Source organism: Adiantum capillus-veneris, chromosome 15 (assembly GCF_014529385.1).
Source record: "Adiantum capillus-veneris isolate H3 chromosome 15, ASM1452938v2, whole genome shotgun sequence".
NCBI classification, from domain to species: domain Eukaryota; kingdom Viridiplantae; phylum Streptophyta; class Polypodiopsida; order Polypodiales; family Pteridaceae; genus Adiantum; species Adiantum capillus-veneris.
The window spans coordinates 90,169,151-90,189,707 of NC_140945.1; the positions used below are offsets into that span (position 1 = coordinate 90,169,151).

The 20,557-nt window shown below is 42.1% G+C and overlaps 2 pseudogenes; both read left to right on the forward strand.

Moving 5' to 3' along the window:
- Positions 1-12,825, forward strand: part of LOC147441042 (uncharacterized) — a 39,644-nt pseudogene extending 26,819 nt beyond the window's left edge.
- Positions 12,826-15,524: 2,699 nt separating this feature from the next.
- Positions 15,525-16,583, forward strand: LOC147441043 (polyubiquitin 11-like; annotated as a pseudogene).
- The last annotated feature ends 3,974 nt before the right edge of the window (positions 16,584-20,557 follow it).

A 20,557-nucleotide genomic window follows, 5' to 3' on the forward strand; every position in this document is an offset into this window, starting at 1 on the left:
AATGGTGCTACAAAGCACATTACCTCTCATCGTGACTTGTTTATCTTTCTCGAGGATGTCCTCAGTTCATGCATATCATGGTTGAGCAAGAGTAATCCACTATGGCCACTTCTAATTGTGAGGCTGAGTACAAGACAATCTTCACAGCTACGGTCAAGTGTGTACGGCTCATACACCTTATGGCTATTTGGGTGTTGAACAGGACACTCCCAACATCATCTACACTGACATTCAGAGTGCATTAACAGTTGCAAGGAACCCAGTTTTTCATTCTCAGACAAAGCACATTGAGGTGCATTATCACTATGTTAGGGAGAGACTCTCAGCAGCAGGAGAGACCAGCTTGGCTTATGTGCCAACACAAGATAATCTCGTCGATCTTTTCACTAAGGAATTGTCTCGAGAGAAGCTCATAGCTTTTCGCAAAGCTTTGGGCTTAGTCCCCTTTGTGGACTGATCATGTCCTCAGGGCATGGCACTTACCTATACTCTATGTGCCAGCTCTTGTTCATCGCATCACTCCCAAGGGAGATTTGTTACAATGTATGTGTGGTAGTGATGTGTGTGAACACATTTAGGACCATTGGGACATTTTTCCCCTCACTAGGAGTTTTTTTCCCCCGTGCATTGTATATACGCCAATCACTCTAGGGCTAACTTATCTTTTCCATTGCACACTAAGTAATACATTTTTTGTTGTGTGCCTTAAGCTTCCTTTGTCTTCTCCAAGCTGTGTGTGTTTCCTTGCAACCCTATTTCCAACATCTTGCGTGTAGTTCCTTCCCCAATGGGAAACCCTAAGTGCTGGAAGATGTTGAGTTTGAAAGCCCTAGCTATTTCCCTATACACAAGGAGTGATTGAGTGGGAGGGGATACATGTCAAACCTAAAGATCGACAACAATTTAAGTAAAAGAAAGAGGTTGTATAGTACACATCACTGGCTTAGTGGTGGCAAGCATGGTCTGTTTGGGGTGAGGGGTCAGACAATTGTGTCCCTTTTTCTTGCGCCATCCCCTAGTCGGTGGACTTCCTTTTTGGAGCTTAAGAGAGGTTGTAGCTCCCGTCTCGTCCTTGGTGAAGTCGCGGAGCAGAGCGTAGATCGATTCATACACACACACACACACACACACACACACACACACACACACACACACACACACACACACACACACACACACACACACACACACACACACACACACACATACACACACAGATACACAGAGAGCTTACACAATACGCAAAGAATCTTTTGAAGGGTTATCTCCCAAAACCTTATTATCCACAAAAGTATAAGTGAGTATATACAAAGAATTAGTGATAAGTGAGTTAGGCGGGCGGGCGGCCATATCCGTATAAGAGGCCACTTGGGCTTTAATCCCAACAACCTCCCACTTAAAGTCCAATGTGGCACTTTAAGTAACTGTAAATCTATGAACATAAATGTACAAAGATTTAAATGGCTGCCATCTATCCAATGCCCAATAACTCACGACAATGCACAAAGCCCTCTCCTGGAAGTCCCTTTGTGAGTAGATTAGCAGGATTGTCCTTGGTGTGGATCTTCAACATTTGTATCTGCTTGTCTTCAAGTACTTCCCTAATGAAGTGATATTTCACATCATATGCTTAGTCTTCAAATGGAACACAGGATTTTTTGCCAATTGTATAGCACTTTGACTATCACAATATAAATCTGGCATATCTACTTTGATTCCCAAGTCTGCTACCAATCTACCAAGCCAAATAGCTTCTTTGCATGCCTCATTTGCTGCAATATACTCAGCTTCTGTAGTAGACTACGTAATACAATGTTGTAATTGAGATTGCCATGATATGGCACCTCCAGCCAATGTAAAGACACAGCCTAATGTAGATCTCCTCTTATCCAAGTCTCCTGCATAATCTGAGTCAGTGTATCCTTTGACACTCAAATTCTTCCTTAGACACAGGACAATCTTGTTTGCTAAGTTTCACATATGGTGGCAATGGAACACTCAATGCCTTTCCCTTCTCCATATTGAAACGTTGCAAAACCTTGTCAATATACTTTGTTTGAGATAACCAAATCAACTTCTTTGATCTGTCTCTCTCAATGCACATCCCAAGTATATGACTTGTCTCACCCATGTCTTTCATGGGAAACGATTTTTCTATCTTTGACTTCAAAGCTGAAATTTCTTCCTAGTGTTTGCCATCAATCAACATGTCATCCACATACAAAATAAGGATCAGCCAACTGCCATCCTTAGCCTTCTTTGTATATAGACAGTGATCGAACTCACTACGTTTGTAGCCTTGAGAAAGCATAAACTTGTGGAGCTTATGGTACCATGCCCTCGGTGATTGTTTTAAGCCATAAAGACTCTTTAACAACTGGCATACCAAATCTTCCTTTCCTTTCCCAACAAACCCTTCTGGCTGCTGCATGTAAATTTCCACATCTAAATCACCATGCAAGAACGATGTCTTGACATCCATTTGGTGCAACACCAAATCCAATATGGCAACCAATGCAAGAAAGCATCTCAATGTAGTCATCTTGACCACTGGAGAGAAGACTTCATCAAAGTCAATGCCTTGTTCTTGCTTAAAGCCCTTGGCAACAAGCCTTGCTTTGTACTTTGGCTGACTATCATGAGCGGTGATCTTATCCCTGTAAACACATTTACAAGGTAGAGCCTTTTTGCCCTCTAGTAATTTAACTAGCTTCCATGTTTGGTTTTTATGTAGAGTTGTCATCTCTGACTGCATGGCTAACAGCCATTTCTTCCTTGTAACAAGATGGTTTGCCGCAATCTATGAGCATGACATAATTTAGAGATGGCACATAACGATTAGGTGGTTTGGAGATACGCTCAGAACGTCTCACCACAACTGATTCTACCTCTCTAGCCACTATAGGCTGTTCCTGAGCCTGACCATGCTGTCTTGATGTGCTAGCACTAGGTCCATCTTCCTTGAAGACAACTCTTCTGATCTCCTCTATCTTCTCTGGCTTAGCATGAAACTTGGCTTCATTGAAGTGCACATCATTGCTACGAATAACTTTTCTGGACTCAGGATCCCAAAGCCTGTAACCCATCTCGCCCGATTCTCCATAGCCAAGAAATATACACTTCTTGCTCTTTGGTTCTAACTTATTCCTGAACTCCTTAGGAATATGGCTAAAAGCTTCACAACCAAAGACTCTGAGATTCTTATATGAAGGAGTCTTTCCTATCCATACCATCTTGGCCACTGCTTCCCTCTGCAGAACTCTACTAGGAGATCTGTTGATCAAATGGACTGCTATAGCCACTGGTTCCGTCCAAAATCCATCAGGCAACTCAGCATTTGACAACATGCTTCTGAACTTCTCTTATATGGTTCTATTCATACGTTCTGCAACCCCATTTTGTGAAGGATTATATGGTGCAGTAAGTTCCCGCTTAATCTCTTTTGCTTCACAAAAGTCTTGAAAATCTTTGGAAACGTACTCTCCACCATTGTCAGTTCTCAAGCACTTCAGCTTCTGACCACTCTGATTCTCCACAAGCCGCAAGAATGTCTTACAGACCTTGAGCACCTCATCCTTGTGCTTCAAGAAGTAAACCCATACTTTGCGAGAATAGTCATCTATGAATGTACAAAAGTACGTTGCTCCCCCTAGTGACAAACTAGGCATTGGTCCGCATAGATCATTGTGCACAAGAGCTAACCGTTCGTCCCTACAATTCCTCTTTGATCTGTGCGGTTCCTGTGTTTGCTTACCATAAACAAAATGCTCACAAAACTCGAAATCTTGAAATGAAAAGCTAGGAAAATAACCATAATGAGAAAGTATTTCCATTCCTCTTTTTGACATATGTCCCAGTCTACGATGCCACAGTGACACACTTGGCTGGTCAATCACATTAATTACATGGTTTTTAACCTCTGAAACATGTAAAGTGTACAGAGTTCCTGACTTTATGCCATGTGCTACAATCATCGAACCTTTGGAGATCTTTTAGCGCTGTTCCCAAAAACTGTCACATAACCCGCATCATCCCAACTTCCCTGTACTGATCAAGCTCATTCGGATTGCTGGAACATGTCTGGCATTCTTGAGCCATAAGGAAGAGCCATTCTGAAACTTCAACTGCACATCTCCCACTCCAAGTATGTCCCAAACCTGCTCATTTCCAAGTCTGACATAACCTTTAGTAGCCACATATGATTTAAATCACTCTTTGTGCGGAGAAACATGAAAAGATGCCCCTGAGTCGATAATCCAATCACTCATAGCATGTCCATCCTCTACAGTCAAGAAAACAGAATCAAGATTTCTTGTGAGGAAGATGTCACCAGCTGCTATACCAGAATCACTATCTAAACCAGATCCTGTGACATTCACCTCTTCAATCTTCACTGAACTCTTCTTTTCATCTTGCTCAAAACTCTTTGTTTTTTCCTTTCTCTTGTTTCCACTTCGTACAGTCTCTCTTCATGCGACCCTTCTTGCCACAATGGTAGCATTCTATGTAATCCTTTGACTTCAAGTCACGAGACTTACTTCGGTTTTGTGCCTTCTTACCCTTATTCTCTTTAGACTGTTGTCTCCCTCGAATGACCAAAGCACTATTGCCTTTGCCTTTGTCAATGTTCTTCTTGTTCACTTCCTCTGTGAGCAAGCTGCCTTCTACATTGGCACTTGTAAGACCTTCTGGCGCGACAGAATTACTTAACGTTGTGCGAAAAGTATCCCAATTGTCTAGCAAAGTGATTAAGAGAAACATAGCCTTCACTGAATCTGGAAAGACTATCTCCTTTGTTGTTAACTAGCTGAAAATTGTGTGAAATTCATTGAGATGATTTGACATGGCTGTCCCTTCCTTCATCTTCAAATCCACCAATTTCTTGAGCCAGTAAATCTGAGAAGCAGCACTTTGTTTCTCGTACATACCACATAGATTTTGCCATACGCCATACGTTGTAGTCTCTTCTGCTACGTTGAAGTAAACATTTTCTGCCAGTGTCAGCATGATTGTGGAACAAGCTAACTCGTCAAGCTCTTCCCACTCATCTTCACCCATACCTTCTGGTTTCTCCCCTTTGAGCTTCAGTGGCTTCACTTGTTTTTTTATGCACCAAAACCTCCCAAATCTGCTTCTTCCAGAATGGAAAGTTTGTGCCATTCAGCTTCTTTATGTTGTAAAGAGTCTCACTTTGATAAGATGCCATATCTGCCAAACTATTTACTTCTGGGAAAAATCCGACAGAGTTTCCCCTGTAAACTGGCCTCTGTACACAATAAACAAGCTGTAAATAACAAGTTGAACACCTCTCCTCAAGAACTGTCAGTATTTTGAAAATTTTTGACAGAGTCTCCCTTGTAAACTGAGCTCTGGAAACCAAAAGATAGCTAAAAAAAAACCATAAATAGCTGACTTGTGACAAATCTAAAAATCTCTGTAATATGCTATCCTATAAGCTTACACTGTCTCCTATATGGGCGATCACAGAACCTGTATCTGTCTCAAAACTGAACCCTTAACAACGCCTCAACGGCCTGACGCATAAGATGCAATCCAATGTCTACACAAAGTCATACATCCTATGGGATAAAAGTCGCCGAAGAGGGAACTCCAGCAACCTAATCCACCTCACACTGGGTAACCCAGCCCCCAGTGCTTGGCTTCAAAAAACCTCACACACGACCCTCACTGATGGCTAAGGAAACTGCCCAGAACTAGCATACATCCTACAATAGACCAATCACTGTCCTATGATCGCTGCGGCGGTTTGTCTGCTAGTGTGACTCACAACTAGCACACCCACAATCACAGTACATCAATCTGCAATACATGGCAGTGGTGTCAAGCCGTTGTATGTCCAGACCTCCCCTAGACCCTGGCAAACACAAGAAGTAGCAATGCAGACTGCAATATATATATCTGATGATATATATGTGTACCTGGTCTATAGATGATGCTTTGAAGACGAATGAGTGATGTATGTCGATACCGATATCGATGCCGACCACCTTTTGCTTGCCAATCTACACAAGACGGGTTTCTTTGCGGCTGAAATCTATCTTCTGATGTAGTGCTCATAACAAAATTCTGAGGGCATAAACGGCTTCGAAAGGGGGGTAAAACCCTAGGTCACCTTATGGAAATGTCCCCCGGAACACCGAGTGTGAATTTCCAAGCTCCGAATCTAGAATCTACCTGAAAAGTACGCGTGTGCGTGATTACGCAAAAAACACACTTCACCTCGCTCTGATACCAATTGAAGTCGCGGAGCGGAGCGTAGATCGACTCACACACACACATATACACAGAGAGCTTACACGGTATGCAAAGAATCGTTTGAAGGGTTATCTCCCAAAACCTTATTATCCACAAAAGTATAAGTGAGTATATACAAAGAGTTAGTGATAAGTGAGTTAGGCGGGCGGGCGGCCATATCCGTATAACAGGCCACTTGGGCTTTAATCCCAACACTTGGGCATGAGTCACCAACTAGTTTCTTTAAGTGCTCCTCTCACGGGCCCTCCATCTGGTGGCAGGCAATGGAGGTGTTTGTGGTAGCAAGGGTTCTTGCAGATGGGGCATGGCCCCCCATAATGACCTGGTTTTGTTGCGATTGTGGTGGATCTAATGCGGTTCTTCTCTTATTTGTTTGATTTTTTGTTTGTGGCTCGAGCTCATTGTGCTGCTTGGGCTCTCTAGAGAGACGAATTTGGTTCGCTTCATGGTATTGGCTCCTTTGTGCTGGCTAGCTGATTTGAGGGCTTGATGTCCGGTGATAGTGGGGATCTTGCCATGGCACCTGCTCTAACAATGGCACTAATAGCCTTCTGGTGATGGAGTTGACGACTCCCCCCATTTGCGGTCTTATGTTTTCTTTTTTGTCTCCTCGAGTGGCTCGCATATTAGCCGATGTATTGGTCTTAGTTTGATATTGGTAGGTGTGATGCCCTGATGTTTATTGGGCAAGATGTTCTTTGTGGTTATTTTGGTACTCAGGCAGTCTACCTGCATGAGGAATCTATGTAATTTTATTCTATTGGTGGATGTATTGCTAAAAAAAAGGTAGAACGTGTACTTCTGAATTTGAAATAGCATTTCTAGGGAATGATCTTGACGCTAACCAAGATGAAGAAGCTTGTATGTGCTACAGGCGGAAGCCTGGCTGCCCTGCAAAATACTCGAAAATAGCACATAGCGAGACATAAACGACTAAATCTGCATACCTCGAATCACACGACGCCTAATCCACGTTGTACACGAGCAGAGAGAGAAAGAGAGAGTGATAGAACGAGAGAGCACATGCAAGCGCACCTCCTAGAGCGGAGTGCTACGCTGGCATGGCAAGAGAGAAGAGGAGAGAGGGGAGAAGAAGTACACAAACACTGGGTGCAATCTCCCCCCGTGCAAGAGTGACCATTTTCCTCTTGCACGTATTTGTTTAATAGATTTCTTGAATGGTCAAATTGGTTACAAACTAGCCGGCCGGACATAATTGGCCAAATCTCATAAAGAGCACTTGAATAATCAAATATACACAAAATGTAATATCCTTCTGCATAATCCACTATCTGCTAATGCTTTTGCCACTTGTCAGCTGCAATATCAATTCTATCTCCGTTGGAAAGCAACTGTCCTCAGTTGCGAAGATAAAAATCTGCATACAATACTTGTCAAAAAAAATGATTAGAAATTTGTATCAAATAGTAAAAGAAAATCCATAAATTGATGCATTGGTTATTCCTACCGTCATCCACATACTACCTATTCTAGTGTCCCATACCACTAGAATAAGCAGTATATGTCATACCTTGATGAATCAGGATATCATTGGTCACACTCATCATCAATAGGCAATTCTCATCAATCTCAATGTCCATTTAGAAATACTGTCGTGACAAAAAAATATACCAAATCCAATCCAATTTCAATTACACAAGATAGGTCCAAATCCAAATCACTTTCATTATGTACCCGGGTAACAAAATCATACCAGTTACAGTGGTGGCCAGCCACTGCAACATGATTTTGTGATTGGTGTTGCCTCATCCGGCGAGTCTACACCAATAAAGCGTGCTGCCTAAATCGACGAATCTGCACTAATGCTGCCTATATAGGCGGATTTGCATTTACCATTGTGAATTTGCAAGTTGTCAGTGTGTTGTCTAAATCAGCGGATCTTCACAGATAACTGGTGTTGCCTAAATCGGCGAATCTACACCAAGGTGAGCATTTACACACTGCCTAAATCGGCGGATCTGCACCAGGATGAGTATATACACACTGCCTAAATCGGCGAATCTGTGTGGTTGTGACCAATGGACTAGGCTAGGCATATAACATTTATCACATGTGTGAGACAAATTTGGAGGATACTTACAAACTGTTGTTCACTATCCTAGGGCACCTTAGCTCACATGAGTAGTTGTATAGCTTAATGAGAAATGATCGTAATGAAAAATCCTTTAAATTAGTGAGAGATAAAATCCGAAGCAGTGTGTGCGTGCATAGAGAGCTATAATTGAAAGAATGACCATTCGGATTAGGGGGTCGCACAAAAATAGAATGCTCGTACAAGCTGGAGAGGGTTGTAACTGTGTTGTTCTCTTTTGGAATGGGGGCAACACACACAGCGAGAGTTGTAGACAAGAGAGTTAGCATACGTAACAACGTAAAATTACATACCTAGAGGTGGTTTGAAGAAGTGACTAGTATCCAAATCGTCAAATGCTTAAACAAGTTCTTGAAAATAAAGGGCAACAATAAAATTCATCATTTGAGTAATGTCATGCAAGGTAGAACAAACCAAAGTACAGATGCCATAAAGTTCAAGTTGTGCAGATGGGTGTCATATATCGATGAGGTGGACTATATATGTGAGGTTGTCGCAAGAAAATTAGTAAAATTTCACTAGTGTTATTGAAAGTAGTTAAAATACCAAAACATCGGCTAGATTCCATGCTTTTCTTCACGTAAATCGGCAAAGTTTTATAAGTTTTAGTGTGAATACTTGAAAATCTTTGAGTTGTGACCTAAAAACAATGTGACCTAAAAACAAAAAAAAGCTTTAGGTGTGCCCTTATTGTCTTTAGTTAGAAAAATTGTTTTTGGCAAGCCCTAACTCGATCAACAAACATTGCTATGAATACTCTGGTCCAAAGAGAATTTCTCAGGAAAAATTTCGTAGGAACTACTTTCGATGGTCATTTTTGAATGGATACAACAAACACGAAAATACCAAGAGACATAGCAGCGCTTATCGCCACCTTAAATATAGACACACAAATCTCACACCGCGTAGCCATGAACATTAGCTTCAAGCTATGAAAGACTATATAGAACACGTACAGTATGTGTGTGTGTGTTTGGATGTATATCATTCAAATTGACAGGTGAGTGTGTGTGTGGGTGCCAAAAAAATCATCGACTTGCGCGGTTGTGGACAATTGAATACAAAGGTAGGGCCCGCAGTTTGGTTATGGGGGGAAAAGAAAATGAAATGTTATATTAACCGTCTGTAAAAATTAAGTGGGAGAACAATCTTTGTGTATCTATTCCGATGCATGGGTACAAATAAAAATAAAACAAATTGAAGTACCATTGAAAGGATAAAACCTAGAGCCTAATATTGTGATGAAAATCACAATCACCATCGCCAATGCGTGAGAATGCTCAGCAACGAGCGTTGTCCGGGAGATAGAATCTCAGGTAGGTGCTAAGGTGATCAAGCTTGACCCCAACTTGAGCACATATGTACAATGCACCCTTTTATATATATATATATATATATATATATATATATATATAATGTGTAAGATTGCTAAGGCTAAATGTACACAAATGATGAAAAAACTGGTCTAAGTTATACAAGATAGCTACTGTAAATTATATTATGATTAGTGTCAGATAGTACCTCCTATGTCCACGAGTCTTTGTTCTTTCTATACAAATACGAACTTGACCTAGTTTATGCTTCTCAGACAAGAAACAATTAAATTTTTCATGAGTATTGAAAACAATTCTATCTTGGCACGCTATTCATATAGTATGCCTTAATTCATTGAGCAAAAATCTACTAGTGGTTCGCGGATTTGTTATAGCTCTTCGAGTCTGCTCAGAAGCGCGCAAGGCGCAGGGAGACCATGAACGAACGAGAAGAGCTTTGTAGTTTTCTAGGATCACATGATGGGCGATCGTGCCTTTTCAAAGCCCACACATTTCCATACCATTATGGCAGCCTCGTTGGGGTACCTAGGCACTCACAGCATTTATAAGCTTGGTACCCACACCAGCAGTTACTGATGCTTCCTTGTCCACGGTCTAGAAAAACACGTGCTATCCAAGCCAGATGCCTTGGTAGCTTCACATCCAAAAAGTCCACATGAAATAGCTCACTCCAAAGCCAATGTGAAAACCCTTTGGTGAGGCTCAAGATGCTTGTTCCAAAACTGAAGAGGCTTTGCAAGAATTCAAGGATATAGTAAATAAACTAAAGCTAGCTTTTGACAAGAATGCAGACCCAAAAACCTTGCAAACACTTGTGACTTTGCTCGCTCATTTGCGACTCTTGAAGAATAATAGAGAATAGGTGGAGCATGTGCCACACTAGCAGAGTGGCGTAAGGAGTCAGCAAAGCCTTTGTTATATGTATAAAAAGGATTTGAAATACTCAGACGCATCAAAGATACAATCGCAAATTTTACAGGATGCCGTTGCCTGTATGAAATAGCAGCATCCAATAAAGGCGAGTTTGAGAAGTCTTTGAAGCAAGCAGAACACCTCGAACTGATTTTACGGCACTTAGAGAAGACTGCCCGTAGTTAAAGTTTGCAGGCCAAGCTGTTTTGATTAGATGCAATTCAAATGTCTCTTGGACGACAGGCTGAAGAAGCACTCTCTTATTTTGTCAAGTATGTCAAGTTGAAGGAAAGACTAGTCGCTCGAGATGATCCAAGCCTTGCACATTCAAGCAACTGAAGCTTTCCAAGAACCAGGTCAGAATGCTGAAACAGTTCTATAATATTTTGAGGAGCTATAATGTTGTATAAGAGGGCCTTAGCAGTTTTTGATCAGTTTTCTGGAGATGAAGCATCTCTAAAAGCAGCAGATACTGAAGGTGAAATTGACATTGCTTTTCTGAGATGGGAAAAATTCTCGCAAGCGACTGTCTTATTGAAAAGTTATACTCTAAAAAACAAAAGTCTCCAGCCTGAGTGTATGTGTGTGTGAAGCCGCTGGTGTGGCTGCCATCTAAAGCAAGAAAGTGTGTGTTAGCATGCGCACACACACACACACACACACACAGAGAGAGAGAGAGAGAGAGAGAGAGAGAGAGAGAGAGAGAGAGAGAGAGAGAGAGAGAGAGAGAGAAAGAAAGAAAAGCAGTTGGAGAGGGAGAGACAAAGTGTTGTCAATCTGATGAGGGCTGCATGGTGGCTTGGCAGAGGGAGCGGCTGGAAAACTACGACTGAAAGAGAGAGCAATAGTGGGAAAACCACTGCATGGGTGGTTGGTCGAGCGGCCACAGACAGAGAGAGAGTTAGTGGTGATCTCAACGGCCGCCTTTTGGGTTCAATATGTGAATGCAGAGTTGGTGGGGAGAACACCACTTTTAGTAGGTTAGTGGATGCGCTAGTGGAGTGTGACGCCATCAGTGGAGGGAGGGTAATTGGGCTGTGGGGTTGCATGGTAGCTGAGAACCGAGAGAGATAGAAATAGAGCGAGCCAGGCAGTGTGTAGCGCCACCGTTTGGCACTGTGGACCATTGTGTTTCTAAGGTTGGTGATAAAAAATTTGGGGTAGAAGTACTGCATGTAAAGGACTGGTGGGCGCTGCATGACAAAAGGGTTGGCAAGCGTTGCAGTGCAAGTGAGAGTGGGAAATCGCCCGTGCATGCGGTACACCTGTAGATGGTTGAAGTTGTCGAACGATAGGCCGTCGTTTCCAGCAGTTACTGTGGCAGCTATCGCTCGCCTTGCGCTCATGTCCTCAATTAAGCGTGCTTCTTAAGTTGAGGAGGACTCGCGACAGCAGGCTGGTCTACGTTGCCCCTAAGTATTAAGAAAACACACCGGTTTTGCAACTTGTGAAAGTTTGTGGGGGTTGGTTCCCACTACAAGCTACTCTTCTTTCAAGTTTAGTCTCATATTCAAGCTCACTCTACAATCCCTTTCCCTATGTCATAACATAAGGATATGATCGAGATTCTGCAAGATCTCTTTGAGGCTCCTATGATGCCAAAATTCTCAGGTGACTCTTCCTCTCCTTCTTCTGACAATTTTAGTCATCTTCTCCATCTAATATAAAGAAATTAATGCGTTGTTTTTTTTTTCATTGAGTATCTTCTTATAATTTAGTTTAATCCATTATATTATTATGTTTAATCAACATAATTATACTAACAATTGCTATATCATGAAAACAAAGAAGGGGCTCTCTTTAATTCTAGAAATCACTATTTACATCATGCAATCAACAATAATTACTGCAAATTGAAGCGATTAACAGAATCTACAAGCATAGGAGAGCAAAATACTTAGCTGTAGCTTGTCAAAATATGTAGTCATGGAGCGTAGCCCCTCTCTCTGATACCACTGCTACAATCGGAAGCCTGGCTTCCCTGCAAAATACTCGAAAATAGCACATAGCGAGACATAAACGACTAAATCTGCATACCTCGAATTACACGATGCCTAATCCACGTTGTACACGAGCAGAGAGAGAAAGAGAGCGTGATAGAACGAGAGAGCACGTGCAAGCGTACCTCCTAGAGCGGAGTGCTACGCTGGCACGGCGAGAGAGAAGAGGAGAGAGGGGAGAAGAAGTACACAGACACTGGGTGCAATCTCCCCCCGTGCAAGAGTGACCATTTCCCTCTTGCACGTATTTGTTATATAGATTTCTTGAATGGTCAAATTGGTTACAAACTGGCCAGCCGGACATAATTGGCCAAAGCTCATAAAGAGCACTTGAATAATCAAATATACACAAAATGTAATATCCTTCTGCATAATCCATTATCTGCTAATGCTTTTGCCACCTGTCAGCTGCAATATCAATTCTATAACAGTATGCATGCTGATATGAAGCGAAGGCCAAAACTTTGACCTTCCCTTAAAAGGGTTGAGCGGAAGATGACAATGCAAAGGGTATATTGTAGGAGATGGAATCCATACATCTGGGAGGAGGGTGTCTTTGAGAAGCAGTGGTGTACTGGCAAGAGAAATGGTGGCCTAGCCCTAATTCCTCCTCCAATTCCCGTTTTCCACATGGTTGGGGTTGTGGCTAGGTGTATCTTTTGGCAAAAGCACATTCTGAAAGAGCGCTTTATCGTTGGAGGTGGAGATAGGATAGCCATTGTTAAAGAATTTGAGAGGATATTTAGGGTTAGAGGGTGAAGGAGAGGTTACATTTGCTTTATGGTTGATGGAAGAATCCAATAGAGGCCTCTTAGACATAGTAGAGGTATGGGAATTCAAGTAAGTGATTATAGAACATCTCGGATTACTACCCAGTGTTGCCTTGTGGAGATGCTTACGAGAGGGGGAGTGCAGGTTATGGTGGGAGAAGATCTTGGAGATAAGAAAGGGATTTTGGGTGGGGTTTTGATGGGGTTTCTAGGGAGCGATTTAAAGCCTTTAATAGGAGGGTAGGATTTGAGAGAGACTTTTTGGTAACTTAGACCTAAAATGGTTGGCCACCACTCGTTCTACCAGTTGCTTATGGTTTGCTGTTTTGGTAGCGAAAGAAATTATTCTTCTGTATTGGTGATCGATTGTTTGCAAGCAATCTTTGTCATACGTGGGCAATCTGTGGGCTATAGGGGGTGAATGCCCTATTTTTTGTTGGTATGGAAAGAGAGAGCCTTCATTTTGCCAAACCAATGTGCTTTGGTGGTGCACACACCAACCCCTCAATCTTTTGATGTGTCATTTGAGCTAAGCCTCATGAGAAAATAAATGCCATGTGGATGGGTGAGAGTGAAATCAAGTTCGAGAGGTTGCATGCACGCATCATTTCCTCTTAGATGCGTTTCACATGAACCATAAGGCAATTTTTTTGAATGCTAGCCTTAATTGCTGTTTAGTTGAAAAACCCACCTTGGAAAGCTAACTATGTCGATAACGTCATACTACCTCCCTACTGGCTCAGACTCTATTTTATTCATTCATCCCAAGATTCGCAGACTCATACCCCTCAATAGAGGGTCACCCTCTAAAATGGGGGAGGAGAGTCAAACGCGGGCGCACAACAACTTTCGGTACATTGAGAGTTGCTGTAGACCACAACCACAACAACGCTTGCATGTCGACACCGTGCATGTTAAACTTAAAAAAAATATCAACAGCCCCTCCCCCCTCCCTCCGGTTTCGCCTCGCAGGCTTGCGATACTCTGCAGCTGCACCACTTATGTGCGCTTCATCTCCATCTGCTCGCTTTCGTGCGGTCCCTGCTTCTGCTCCTCTGTTCGCTAGCTCTGCCCTTGCTTCTGCTCCTTTGCCGCGTCGCTCGACAAAGTACATATCTGCTTTTGATTCCTTCTATTTTTTTATTTGATTTGATTGGGTACCCCCTACTATTGGCATAGTTGGCTCACAAAGGCATTGTGTAGAAGAAATAGACAAGTATTTGGCATCTTAAGTCCTGTAGCAACCTTTTTAGTAGAGGAGGCAACAAAATTATTGAGCGCATAGTAATTCTTCGTGACCTTGCGTGTGAAAGCTCTCTTAGGCGTGTGCCACATACATGTTGGACAGACATGTGCGACGCTGAGTCGATGAAAGCTGATTCATTTAGAGACTTGTGGACTGAGGCAAAAAGAAGACAAGGGTTACCCCTTCCCACATACGGAGTTCGAATGCCATTTAGCCTTGAACTCCGTGCCCTTGTTGCCTTTTGCGTGCTCTACTAGCTCAAAATGTATCATGCATCGTCCAAAACAGCCTATTCGGGCCTGTCCGAGCACTCGTGAAAGTTCGAAGAAACCTTCCAAGAATTCTTAACCTGCGACGAAACTTCCCAGAAAACCCTAACTTCTAAGCTTCGCGTAGGAACCTTCCCGAGCTAAAACCGTGCATCGTCCAAAACAGCCTATTCGGGCCTGTCCGAGCACCCATGAAAGTTCGAAGAAACCTTCCAAGAATTCTTAACCTGCGACGAAACTCCCTAACTTCTAAGAGCCAGTTCTCATGAGGGTTTGATTTTCAAAATGTTGGCAATATGTTGCCAATTTTTTGGTTTCACATGGAGTGTTTCCACTAAATAGTTGGGAACAAGTTGCCAACAAGTTCCCAAACGACTCCATGCTCAAGGGGTGGAGCAAGATGGCAACCACAAGTGAAAACAAAGAGAAAAAAGTGTTTTTTATTGAATGGAGGAAAAGACAAACTTTTTTTCACTTCTCTCTCTATTCTCTCACTTACTTTTCCCATTCATTTTCCTTAAAAAAGAAATCTCTCCCTCTCTCACGTTTTTAGATACCTTCCATGAGAACTCACAAAATCAAGTTGCCAACCAACCTCTGATGTGAACTAGCTCTAAGCTCCGCGTAGGAACCTTCCCGGGCTAAAACCGTTTTGGCTCTATAAAGAAAGGCTTATCGTACTGTGGTTTGACCTTCCTTAGCCTACTATCTTCTGCGTTTCTGTGTTTCTCTATCTCACCGCCAGCATGCAGATCTTCGTGAAGACCCTCACCGGCAAGACCATCACTTTGGAGGTGGAGAGCTCCGACACCATCGATAACGTCAAGACCAAGATCCAAGATAAGGAGGGTATCCCCCCTGATCAGCAGCGTCTCATCTTCGCTGGCAAACAGCTCGAGGATAGCCGCACCCTTGCTGATTATAATATTCAGAAGGAGTCCACCCTTCACCTCGTCCTTCGTTTGCGTGATCTTTGTCAAGACCCTCACAGGTAAGACCATTACCCTTGAGGTAGAGAGCTCTGACACCATTGATAATGTGAAGACCAAGATTCAGGACAAGGAGGGCATACCTCCCGACCAGCAGCGCCTCATCTTTGCTGGTAAGCAGCTCGAAGATGGCCGCACCTTGGCTGATTATAACATTCAAAAGGAATCTACCCTCCACCTTGTTTTGCGTCTGCGGGGTGGCATGCAGATTTTTTGTGAAGACTCTCACTGGGAAGACCATCACACTTGAGGTTGAGAGTTCTGACACCATAGATAATGTGAAGACGGAAATTCAGGACAAGGAGGGCATTCCCCCAGATCAGCAGCGGCTAATCTTTGCTGGCAAGCAGTTGGAGGATGGGCGTACCCTTGCTGATTATAACATTCAAAAAGAGTCGACTCTACATTTGGTCTCGCGCCTACGTGGTGGGATCTAAAATTAACCTTCAACAGTTGCGTTAAGAATCGCTTTGTATGATTGACCATGACAGTTTAGCGCTTTGATAAACAGTTGTTGATCATTGTGTTTTATGATGAGGAAAACTGACATCTCCACATAAAGTTGTATGGATTGGAAAGGAAGTATATTTGTTTGAAAAGAAAGAAACTGTGTGTACTTGATGTTTTCATCTCCACATGGATTGTTTGAAAAGAAAGGAACTGTGTGTACTCGATGTTTTCCATTGCCATGTCTAGTATGCATTTGTCTGGAGGTTCTGCTTCTTTCCTGTTGGTTGGGCCTTTTTCTGAGCATAATGTTTTTTCCCTACTAGAGTAAAAGGGGGGTTTGGAAGGAGTTTCCCTGTAATGTTGCTTAATTTATGGTGCTTTCCCTGTAATGTTGCTTAATTTATGGTGCATATGGTGATTGTTGTGAAGGTATATGCCTTATGACAATGTGATAAAAAATCGATGCTGGTTGCAATTCTTTGTCCTGGGTCACCAGCGAGCCGCATTTTGTATGTTGTGCTCTGGAGCTATTGTAAGAGTCTGGAATCTCTTTGGACCTGACCAGTTGGTCCTAGTATGTCTCCCAGGACAGGTGGTAGGGAGTGAGGGATGTGTGGCTGTTCACACCCGGAGTGAGGTGTTTTCTCATGTCGGGATATGTCTGGCCATGTGTAGCTCAGGGTTTTAGCTATTCTGGGGCTATTAGGTCTCTTTGCAAGCTTAGGATATCACCTTTACCACTTAAGCCTTGGTAAGAATGATCCTTTTTCTACATAGGAGCATTGTCATGGGCTACTTAGCCTCGGTAAGAATGATCCTTCGTCTACATAGGAGTATTTTCATGGGTTTAGGGAGAGGATGTCTACTTTGCCTCGATCTTAGAACTAGAGTGTGACTTCAATGCTTTGAACCCCTTGGGTGAGTTCACCCGTGAGATAAGAGGATCAAGTATGCTACGACTGCATCAACAATGGCAATCTTCCAAGTATGACATTGATTGGATGTTCGAATTCTGGTTACCTCTTGACAGAGGAATACGGAGGTTCAGCTTTTTGTGGTAACCATGGAACCAGCCCTAGGAAAGAAGCTGCAAGAAGAAATAGGTTTTTTTTGTTCCTGCATGGCCATCGGTCGCTCAGATTGCTTGGATGGTCTCCCCTTACATTGGATTGTAACCTCAGTTTGTTTTGTAACCTAACCTGCTTCAAGATCCTTGGTTGGTGGCAGTTCTTGTAGGTACCTATATTGGTAAAGGTAGTGTTAACCCTCACGCACATTCCGATCACCTACAATGGACGTCGTATTATTTATTTGGTAGAGTCAGGTACCGGGCTTGTCGGTCCACTAGGAAAAGGGTAAGAGTGATCGTCGATGAGAGGCGCACTCTAAAACTGGAACGTAATGTTTGGGTAAGATTGGTTAAGTGTGCACGTCCACGTGTGAATGGGACGAGCTCATATAAAAGTCAACTAAACCTAAAATTCACTCATTCTCTCATTTGTGTGTGTGTGTGTGTGTGTATACGAGAGAGAGAGAGAGAGAGAGAGAGAGAGAGAAAGAGAGCATTGTGGCGGCACGACGGTGGCGAGACGGTTGAGCGCGACGTAGCGGCGTCTCCCTCTTTTTTGCAGCGAGGAATTTTCCACAAAGCAAGCGTAGAGCGGTGAGTGACACACCATCGTCATCTTTGAACTTACTAGTTTAGGCTTGTTGTGTGCTTGGAGCCATTTGTGACTCGGACGCGGTGTATCGGCAAGTTCTTTGCATTGACACGTGCGACGTACGCATACATTTTTGGCGCCATTGTCGGGGAATGCCATACACTAAGTTTGAATGGCACTTTGTGCTTCTTTTCTGGTGCAATTTTAATTGTAGGAACTAGTATGCGACCCGCGCATTGCCGCGGTCAAGGGAACAATGCCTCTATTCTCATAGGGTTATCTTCTCTTCCAAGTGGAACACTATCAATACTTTCTTTCTACACGTATAGTCTATCGCCTTTATAAAAGTGATGCACGACAAAATCTCTTAATAGATGCTGCAAAGCATTCTTTGATACCAAGATTGGAAGCTTTTCATAGAAATTATTTTTCATGAGGTGTTAACCCTTGTTCAATAAACTTAGGAGTGCTCTAATTCTATTAGGATGTGTGTGTGTGTATATATCAAAAGAGAGAGAGAGAGAGAGAGAGAGAGAGAGAGAGAGAGATTCCCCTTTTTGGTCTACCTTGATCTAGCAATGCTACCAAGCTTGATTATAGAGATTAGATAAGCTAGCATGGTGTAAAGAGATGAAAGCTAAGAGAAGTCAATGTAATAATAAAACTTTTTTTTAATAAATGGAGTGGGTTTTAAGATTGGTTTCAATGATAGGAACGCAATTGGATTCAATGTCTTTGCTTCACTCTCTTACTTGCTTCTATCCTTGTACGTATGTATGGATGTATGTATACATATATATCTATATGTACGCATAGTACATACACACACACACACATATATATATATATATGTTTGAAACGAAGATTTGTCACATAGCTCTTGAGACATCTTGATATGTTCCAATTATGTCTATATGTACACATAGCGCATGTACACACACACACACACCAAGGCTTGGGAAATATTTTTTGTGGACTTGTCTTTGGAACCTTTCCACACGTATATAAGCTGATTAACTCTAAATTTGAGGGGGATAATCGTACTACAAATCTCATATTATAACTAAAAATCTCATAATTTGAACCGGCTTGAGAACCTTCTTGTCCAAATTTGAGTCGGCCATTTTTTATTTTGAACAAGTTTTGGATAAAGCGAACCTATCTTTTTTCGAGCCCTGACATACACATACACGCACGCACACATGTATATATATGCTTGAACGAAAGATTTGTCACATAGGTATTGAGGCATTTTACTATTGTTTCAATACAGTAACTATGACATTTAAAGTTTCTATGCTCCCCTTGTTTTCTCCTCCACCCCCCCCTCCCCCCGCCACCCCCCATCCCCCAAAACCCTCTAGTTGAAGTGATGATCCCAGGTGGACATTTAAAAAGGAGAAACGAACTTCTTTTTGAAAAGAAAAGTATAGATGGCTATGATCTCTTTCTCTCTCTCTCTCTCTCTCTCTCTCTCTCTCTCTCTCCCCCATCGGATAGATCATCAAGATCTCATTGGATATTCCTACAACATTTCAAATTCTCCTTTTATCAAACTGTGTGTGTACGTGTGTGTGATTCTCCTTTTATCAAAATGTGTGTACGTGTGTGTGTGTGTGTGTGTGTGTGTGTGTGTGTGTGAGAGAGAGAGAGAGAGAGAGAGAGAGAGAGAGAGAGAGAACATGAAACAAAAATAACTTTATTCTTATCCATGTTGTGAGATATATCTTTTGGGATTGTTCCGATGGCATTAAAAACTTCTCTTCTCTCTCTTTCTCTCTCTCTCTCCCCTCTTCCTCCTCCTCCCCCTCATCGATATTCACTTTTGTTGAAGACTTGTTTTGTAAATTTTAAAGTCACTTTAAATTGTTCCTACACGCAAACATTTTGTTTTGTCTTCCTCTCTCCTCCTGCGTCATTTGTTGGACTTTGCATTTCAACACATTAAATACAACACTAAAAAATTGTCCTCTCTCCCCTCTCGCCCCACTCCCTCCTTCTCTCTCTCTCTCTCTCTCTCTCTCTCTTTCTCTCTCTCTCATTCATGGTCAACAATGTGGATAACGATCCCTGCATTTGCATGTCATGCATGTCCTCAAAGAGAGACAGTCCCAAGTCGACATTAAGCGAGCTTTTTTTTTCTCAAGCTCTATAAAAAATTACATACCTCCAAAATTTTCTAAACATATCAATATTGGTCTTGAAAAAAGCCCCTTGAAAAGATAAAGCCAAATATATCTTTAAAAATTAAATTTTCATTAAACAAAAAAAAATCAATCAAATTCTTCTTTTTCTGTTATATCTTCAAAAAGTAAATTCGCATTAAGTAACAAAACCTCCACTAAAGTTACGCCCTTTTTGTTATGTGCAATCAAACTTCAACATTTATTTTATGTAGAGTAGAAAGTCTTTTGATTTTACACTTGAAAACGCTTGTCATTTCTTACATTCTGCAAAGGCTGTCATTTCTTACAATCTTACCTTTAACTTTTGCATTTTAGATTATATTTCTGGTAAGGTGTTTTTTGAAATGAACC